The sequence below is a fragment of the Triticum urartu genome, unplaced genomic scaffold (assembly GCF_003073215.2).
Source record: "Triticum urartu cultivar G1812 unplaced genomic scaffold, Tu2.1 TuUngrouped_contig_8194, whole genome shotgun sequence".
Classification (NCBI taxonomy): domain Eukaryota; kingdom Viridiplantae; phylum Streptophyta; class Magnoliopsida; order Poales; family Poaceae; genus Triticum; species Triticum urartu.
In genome coordinates, this window is record NW_024119117.1 from 848 (window position 1) to 8,282 (window position 7,435).

General features: G+C 38.1%; 1 long non-coding RNA gene across 1 annotated transcript; it reads right to left on the minus strand.

The window, feature by feature from the left end:
- Positions 1-4,777: 4,777 nt before the first annotated feature.
- Positions 4,778-7,429, minus strand: LOC125531828. Its single transcript, XR_007293536.1, has 3 exons — positions 6,842-7,429; positions 6,310-6,443; positions 4,778-5,298 (listed from the first exon to the last, which is right to left on the minus strand). It is a non-coding gene; the product is annotated as an uncharacterized LOC125531828 (long non-coding RNA).
- Positions 7,430-7,435: the final 6 nt, after the last annotated feature.

The window sequence follows — 7,435 nt, forward strand, 5'->3', positions numbered from 1 at the left end:
TCTTGTAGGGTTAATATGGGCTTTTCCCTTTGTACAAACAAGGAAAGAATTATTATGTCATTAAAGCATGATGTTGCCGCATAGTGCTACATTTCCCATGTCATTTCTACATACCACGTCCCTGCCATTATTATTATTTCTACCGATGAAAGAAGGTTTTATTCGATCAGCCAGTGGCTAGTTCCTTCTTACAAAGTTTAGGGACTTCACCCGGCCCAGGTCCCAACCACACAATAGTGCCTCGTTCCTCTCTACCAAAAGCAGCTAAATAGTGGATGATGCCATTCTGCTCTCTACGCACATGAGCAAGCTTGTTGGCTCTACCTTCTTTCAAGAGTCTGTTGATTTGCTCAACTAGCATAGCATGACAAGATCTGTCTCTGTCCGACGTTTTGATCATATTAAGTGCCATTATTATTTTTCCGAGATTAGTTAATAGGTAGAAAACTTGGGCAGTGAATAGACTTGTTATTTTTGCCACTCAAAGTATATAAATTACATATTCATGTAGTGAGTAAAACACAGCTAATTATTGGTTGTTTCTGAATATCTAGATCAAAATCTAAGTATTCACATAAATACCATAAGAGAACAAATTTCTTTTGCGGGAAGAGAACAAAACCTTTCAGGCCGAAAGTAAATTTAGTTGATGTGAACTCGCCCGGAGAGCAGGACGACTACGTTTCTGGCTAGCTTTGCCGGGTAGGAGGTGGTGTGTGAGCTGCCTCATGCCTCAGGGGCCGGGGCGTTTAAGATCACATTCACAGCGTCCACACGTCCACACGCTTGCATCTCATCTGAAAATTCTCGCGTCTTATCTTCTTAAGCTCGACCATCTACGTACGGCGGCAAGGAAGACCTCATCAAGTCCGTCAACCTTTGCAGAAACCCACCGATGCTGTTGCTGTTTGAGCTGGACAAGTTTGTTCACTTGTTGCAGCATGTCATGCTCAGCCTCGAACCCCAAATGAATTCATCCATTTTATTTTTTTGACCTAGTCAATATCATTGACTTGTTTTACTGAAATAAAGTTTTATTGTGTTCCACCGAATTTTTAGTGCGCTCTTGAACTGCAAATGGTAATTAAACCAAGCTAATTTTTCAGATGCTCCCAATTAATACGAACCATGCCATCAGATGATTATTAAGAGCACATAGTATGTACTACTATAGTTTAGCTTCTCATTTTTCATTTCATCTTCTAATTTTAATTTACTATATCTTTTGAACCGAAAATCTAAATTAAGTTTTGTTTGCACATTTGTGTTCATCGCGACGAGATCATTCGAACAAGACCAATTTGGAATACATTTCGGCAACTTTACAAAATATCTAACTTTCAAATACTAAAACTTGATAATCGTAGCATTATTTTTTATCAAGTTTTATCAAAAATCGTATGCTTTTACGGTTCTAGGGTTCTGGGCTTAGGGCTTAGGTTAGAGTTATGTGTTTTAGTTCTAGTTTTAAAACTTGCTATATTTATCATTGTTTCTATTAAATTTTACTCCCTCCGTCCCATAATATAAGAACGTTTTTTACGCTAGTGTAGTGTGAAAAACGTTCTTATATTTTATGACAGAGGGAGTAGTAGTTAATACTTGCTCGACTACCCAATTTAGCTCGCTATCCACAAAGTCGTTCTATATCTATATCTATACCTCTATATCTATATATATACTCTATACCTCTATATCTATATCTATATCTATACCTACTAATAAAGCAAGGTGCGTTTCGTCAATATTTTCATCCGTTCACCGTCGATTTTTTTTTCTATTCGAGGTGGTACTAAATTTTATGCGTTCGTCTGCTAGGAAAAAAGGTTTCCAGAATTTCATAAATGGGCCGCGTGCTGTGGCCCAGCAAAGCCAGCCCACTTATTTTTCTGCCGATACAGCTGAGAAAATTCTATTTTCCGCACAGGGCGGCAAATACTCGGATCTTCGACAATCAATAATGGGCTGGCCTAATTTTATTTGTTTTACTTCTATTTTTATTCTCCTTCCCCTATCTCATTTGTCCCTCTCAAGTTTATTTCATAATTTAAAATTCACAAAAATGTTCAATATTTAAAAAAATCAAAATTTGGAAAATCCTTAGAATTACAAAATTTGGTTGCTATTTTGAAAAATATTCTTAACTTGAAAGAAGTTTCCCATTTTTTAAAACAATTTTTTTTAAAAAAAATTAAGATTTCTAAAAAGAAAATGGCATTTAAAAATATCCATTTTTTTAAATATTCTTGGTTTAGTGAAATTTTCAAAATTCAAAATAATATTCGTGTATAAAATATAAACATTTTTGAAAAATGTTCACAAATTCAAATAGTGTCCATGTATTTACAAAAAAAGGTTAGCACTTTCATAAAATGTTTGTGAATTTTAAAAGATGTTCATGTTTCAAATTTAGTTCGCGTTTTTTCTAAAAGTGTACATAATTTTCAAAAAATCTGTTCATAATTTAAATAATGATTCATGTTTCCTACAATATTCATAAACTTCATACCTTAAAATGTCCTCGATTGAAAGGAAAAGTAGATCGAATAATTCATGGGCCTTCTCTCGCATATGATGACGTAACAAAACTCTACAATTTCCTCGATCAATGAATGGAAAAAATAGTGGATTGATTAACTTCACACCAGCGAAACTGAGAAGCTAAATATTCCTTTTTCATGTGCACACATGGTTTTGCTTGCAGATATAATTCTCACTAACTCTAAATGCATATCATTTTTTCTCCCGTTGCAACGCACAGGCATATGTGCTAGTACCACTAAAATAAGACGAACCTATAAGAGTCACTCCCCCACCCATGGCGGCGCCCACCCAGCAGCAGGGGGTTATTTGCCTGACTACCACGACGCGAGGAAGATGGCCATCTCCTCCAACCCGGTGGCCCGTATCTCCCTGGATCCCGCTCGGCTCATGAATGCACTGCTTTTGCTTCCTAGTCCACTTAAGGCCAGTCAGGAGGTGCAAGCTACAACCTCTGTCCGGGTTTATTAGGCCCATTTCATTTTAAGCTAAAGTTTGATCATGAATTTAACTAATAAAATATGAGCTATATGTCACGAAAACTATACCATAGAAAACTTTTTTCAAATACAATTTCAACAATATACTTTGGTTAGGATATACTTTAATATTTTTAATTAAATACGTGATCAAACTTGGACCCAAAATATAAAAGAGCCTAATAAACCTAGACTAAGGAGTGCACTGTTGCTTTTCATGCCTTGCGTGCAAATATCTTCAATCAAGGCTAGCTAGGTTTTCAATGGAATGGAGTGCACTGTTGCTTCTCATGCCTTGCCTGCCGGTGGTAATTATACTACTCCCTTCGTCTCAAAATTCTTGTCTTAGATTTGTCTAAATACGGATGTATAAAGTCATGTTTCAGTATTAGATACATCCGTATCTAGACAAATTTAAGATAATAATTTTGGGACGGCAGGAGTAGTATTCTTTCTTTTTGTGTTTGTGTGATTGGGACTACCCACAGTGGGAGTAACATAGGTAGTAACATCACATATATCTAGATAAAATAGATGATGTGACAAGCAATAAATGAAAAAAAAGAGGCATATGGTAACATAGCTAGTTATTACTAGTATGAGTAACATCACACATATCAAGGCAAAATAAGTCTATAGCCTAATAAATAAAGTGTTGCATGTTACCACACATATGTTATTCCCCACTATAGAGGTAGTAACATAGAGTAGTAACATGAGCATGTTACTACTCTATGTTACTATCTATTGTGGCTAGTCTGATCTCTCTTCTCCACATTTTCCTTTTCTAGGAATCTGAACCATTAATTACTTGATGCATGCAGCAATTCACTTTAATCCTCTTGTTCGTGATGATCACCAAGCAAGGTTCATTATTTTCTACATCTATCACACACGCACAGACACACACAAGTCAATTTGTTTGCTCGCTAAATCATAGCGCAAGGCATGGCCAAGGGCAGGAAAAATCGTCTTTCAACTGCCACTTGAGTGCTTGACGGTCAGCTAGCGGTAGTGGCATATATGTACCCGGTATGAAATATGAGTGGCACATACGCGATGGCTCTGTACGTGGTTTAGGCCGAAGGACAGAGACGGTTTTATGATGATGTCTACATGATTGAAGCCAGGCCCAGTCCTGATGGGGGAGGGGCAGGGGGGCGGCCGCCCCGGGCCCCCGGAACATAGGGGCCCCCAAGGAGCGTGTACTTATGTAGATTAAGCCTGTATTTATTAGACAAGAAAAAAAGGAATGTTTTGTGTCTCGCCGTGTTGGACCTGACCGAAATAACAACTGGATACATAAACGCACGTCCAAGATTCCAGCAATCCACCCCCATCACGCACGCGACGTAGCTTGATTGGTATGATTGCCTTCTTCTTTTACCAAACTAGATGACCCGTTGCGCCGATGGCGCAAGGGGCAAGAGCAAGGAAAGTATTGAAAGAGTGAACATAAATATATTTAGGGACAAATTGGAACACATGGATTATTCATGATACATAGTGTCCTAAGAAGCTTACGATAGAATATTTACAATGCTATTAGGAAGGAAGGTAGATAGGCAGAGATACATCTTATAGGCATTATGAAGTGATGGACATAGCCAGTGTGATTGGTTGATGTTTCATCAACGCTGAAGATTTGTTCAGGCAATTGTTCATAGTGGCTGCGATTGAATTTTTTTTCATTGTTCATAGCAGAATTTGTCTGTTGGAAATTATAATCTAATTATGTGGTTGTATCACTGAGACGATTAACAACATATCTTACTTGCGACAAAATATGATTCAGATCATTGTCTTTGGACGTTGATCCGGCTGTGAAGTTGCTATCTATTATACAGTAAAGTTCCTTTGATGCCATGTGATCTCCACCGAGGCTATGGCACCAGCTATTGCTAAAATAGTCTATTAGGTTGTGTTTTTCTTTCTGCTGATGCTCAAGAGATTCACACTTTTGCTGGAGCAGTTACATCTTGTCATAGTTTATGTCCTGCAACACTTTACCGTGGATGCTTTTCATGTACTTGAGAGCTTCGTTTGCTAGTTGGTCTTCAGCATCTCCTAGTTTGTTGGATACATGGATTGATATTGATTGTCTTGGAAGATTTGTTGTCCAATTGATGCTTGGAAGGATAGAAGTGAATAGTTGTGTCAAGACCAATTGCTCTTGCCTTCTGTGTTGAGTACACTGCATTTGGGAGGCCTAGCTGCTGCATCATAGCATCGAAAAGCACTTTTGTTGGGATTCTGATTTTTTTTTCATCACGGTATGCTGATGACAAAGAAGAAGACAGTATGAGTAATCATATATGCATCACATGAGAAGATAATAAAAAGATTCAGAGCAGCAGGGTTCTGGTTTTGTTGTAAGTGATGTTGTTCATTACTAAGAATTGTTTTTGTCTTTCATGGAGCAGCATTAACACAATCAAATTATGGAAGTGGACATGAAGGTAACCATGTTTCTGCCCGATTTTGATGATACAGGTGGCATTTAAAGTCGAATGAAATCAAAGTCGAATGAAATCGTTTAGATGATGCAAATAGTACATTGACCTTTCTTTGTCTAAGAAGCTAAATTTTGTGTTATCTTGACTGACGTAGGGCCTGACGCCGAGGCGCCGGATCTTGGCGTCCGTGTGGTGTTTGTTCACCAGCAAGAGACAGGACTGCTGCAGGTTTGTGTTCAACTCTATTAGGAAGATGAGCTCTAATTTCTCTCTTGGATCCCTTGTTGATTCTATGCTCATGTGTATGGGTCTATCGACCACGCCTATCATCTGTGGTTCCAAAGTTTGACCCAGTAAGGTCATATGAGAGGTGGAGCAAGTGGATCAACGGTTTTTGACCCAGTAACATTGGCCGGCCCTGTAAACGGTGGTTTGATTTTATTTATTTTTGCTTTAAGCCTATTTGTTGTCGCATCTATGCATTAAAAAAAATAAAAAGACTTTTTTAGTATGATGTGCTTATAATGCAGGTTCTATGTTACAGGCTTTGTACCTATCTTAAAATGTGTGTATTTTGTATTAGGACTATCTCATGTATATGCATTATATCGGATTTATTATAATAAAAGAACTGCAATAGACAAGCAAACACAGTCAATCTGTAGCCCACAAGTATTATCTTAGAAGATAATACCACGGATAATGTATTCCCCGTCAGCTTAGTGATCCTCTTTCGTGGATATTTAGGTGCTGACCAAATATGGTTTAGAAAGAGAAATAAGTAGTAAAAAAGATAGTAGTAAGTAATACTTTTTCTCTTTGTGCTAACTTACCTTTTTGCTGATGATCCTACGGTTGCTAGTGTGTGAAACTGTCCGTTTCTTTCCGCCTTTGGATCTGCCAGCACTAACACAGATAATGTCAGATTCTGAACCCGCATCATCTCTTCTTCTTTGGTAGTCCCTTGCTGCAAGAAAACAACAAGGCGGTTACAGCAGAAAACAACAACTCTTCTTCTGAACCCGCAACTTGTGAACTTAAACAACAAGGTGCTGAGGAATGCTGCTATTATATAAGACCAAAACATATAGTCGTTAACATTAGGCAGAGTCATCGGGTGCATATTCCATTAGTATACCTGCATATACCGATAGATGATAAAAACTTTGAGAATAATAGGACTTTCGGCTCGTTCAAACTAAAGTAGGACACATGCATATATTGTCTTTCAAGTACCAGGAAAACAGAACAGATGGAAACAAACATCGATGTAGCAATCGCTTATTCAGGTGCAGCGTAAGAACCATATACGCAACAATGAGCGGTGGTTTGATTAAAGTAGATCAGTCATTTGGGAAAACATACCATGCCGTCGCTCAAGTTTCACTTGGAGCGGGTGAGAATCCAATCCACCCGAGGAATCGACCTGCCGATGTGATGCTTAGAAGCGATGGAGTATATCTTGCAGGCGGTATCGCCGCTTGGATGCAGATGAACAAAAAGTTGGATGATTTTCTTATATGTAATCAGAATCTTCCTTCACACCTATGGAGATGACTTGCCCAAAAGTCTCAGAATTGCACAGGAAGTTGTGCATCTCATATTCATATGGTTTATTCATGCACAAGCACCTTGCGTTGGCATCTTGCTGTCATAATAAAAATCTGATACTTTGCCATCTAACATAAACTATAACATTATTGTGCAGACGTTTCAGAGATATATATTTGGTCACAAAGCATCTCCTTTCTGTTGATTCGAAGTCCAATATTTGATTATCAATTTCCCAAATACGCACCTTTGTTTAGTTTCAGTATCACATAATGAGGCACCGTCAGTTGTAAAGAAAATTCGCAGATCAATAGGTCCAAAGGGAATAACGGGTAAAAAAGATGAAAAATCCAATCAGGCCTAGCAAGTAAATCAACGTCTACGTACTTGGCAATAGCCACCTAGGGA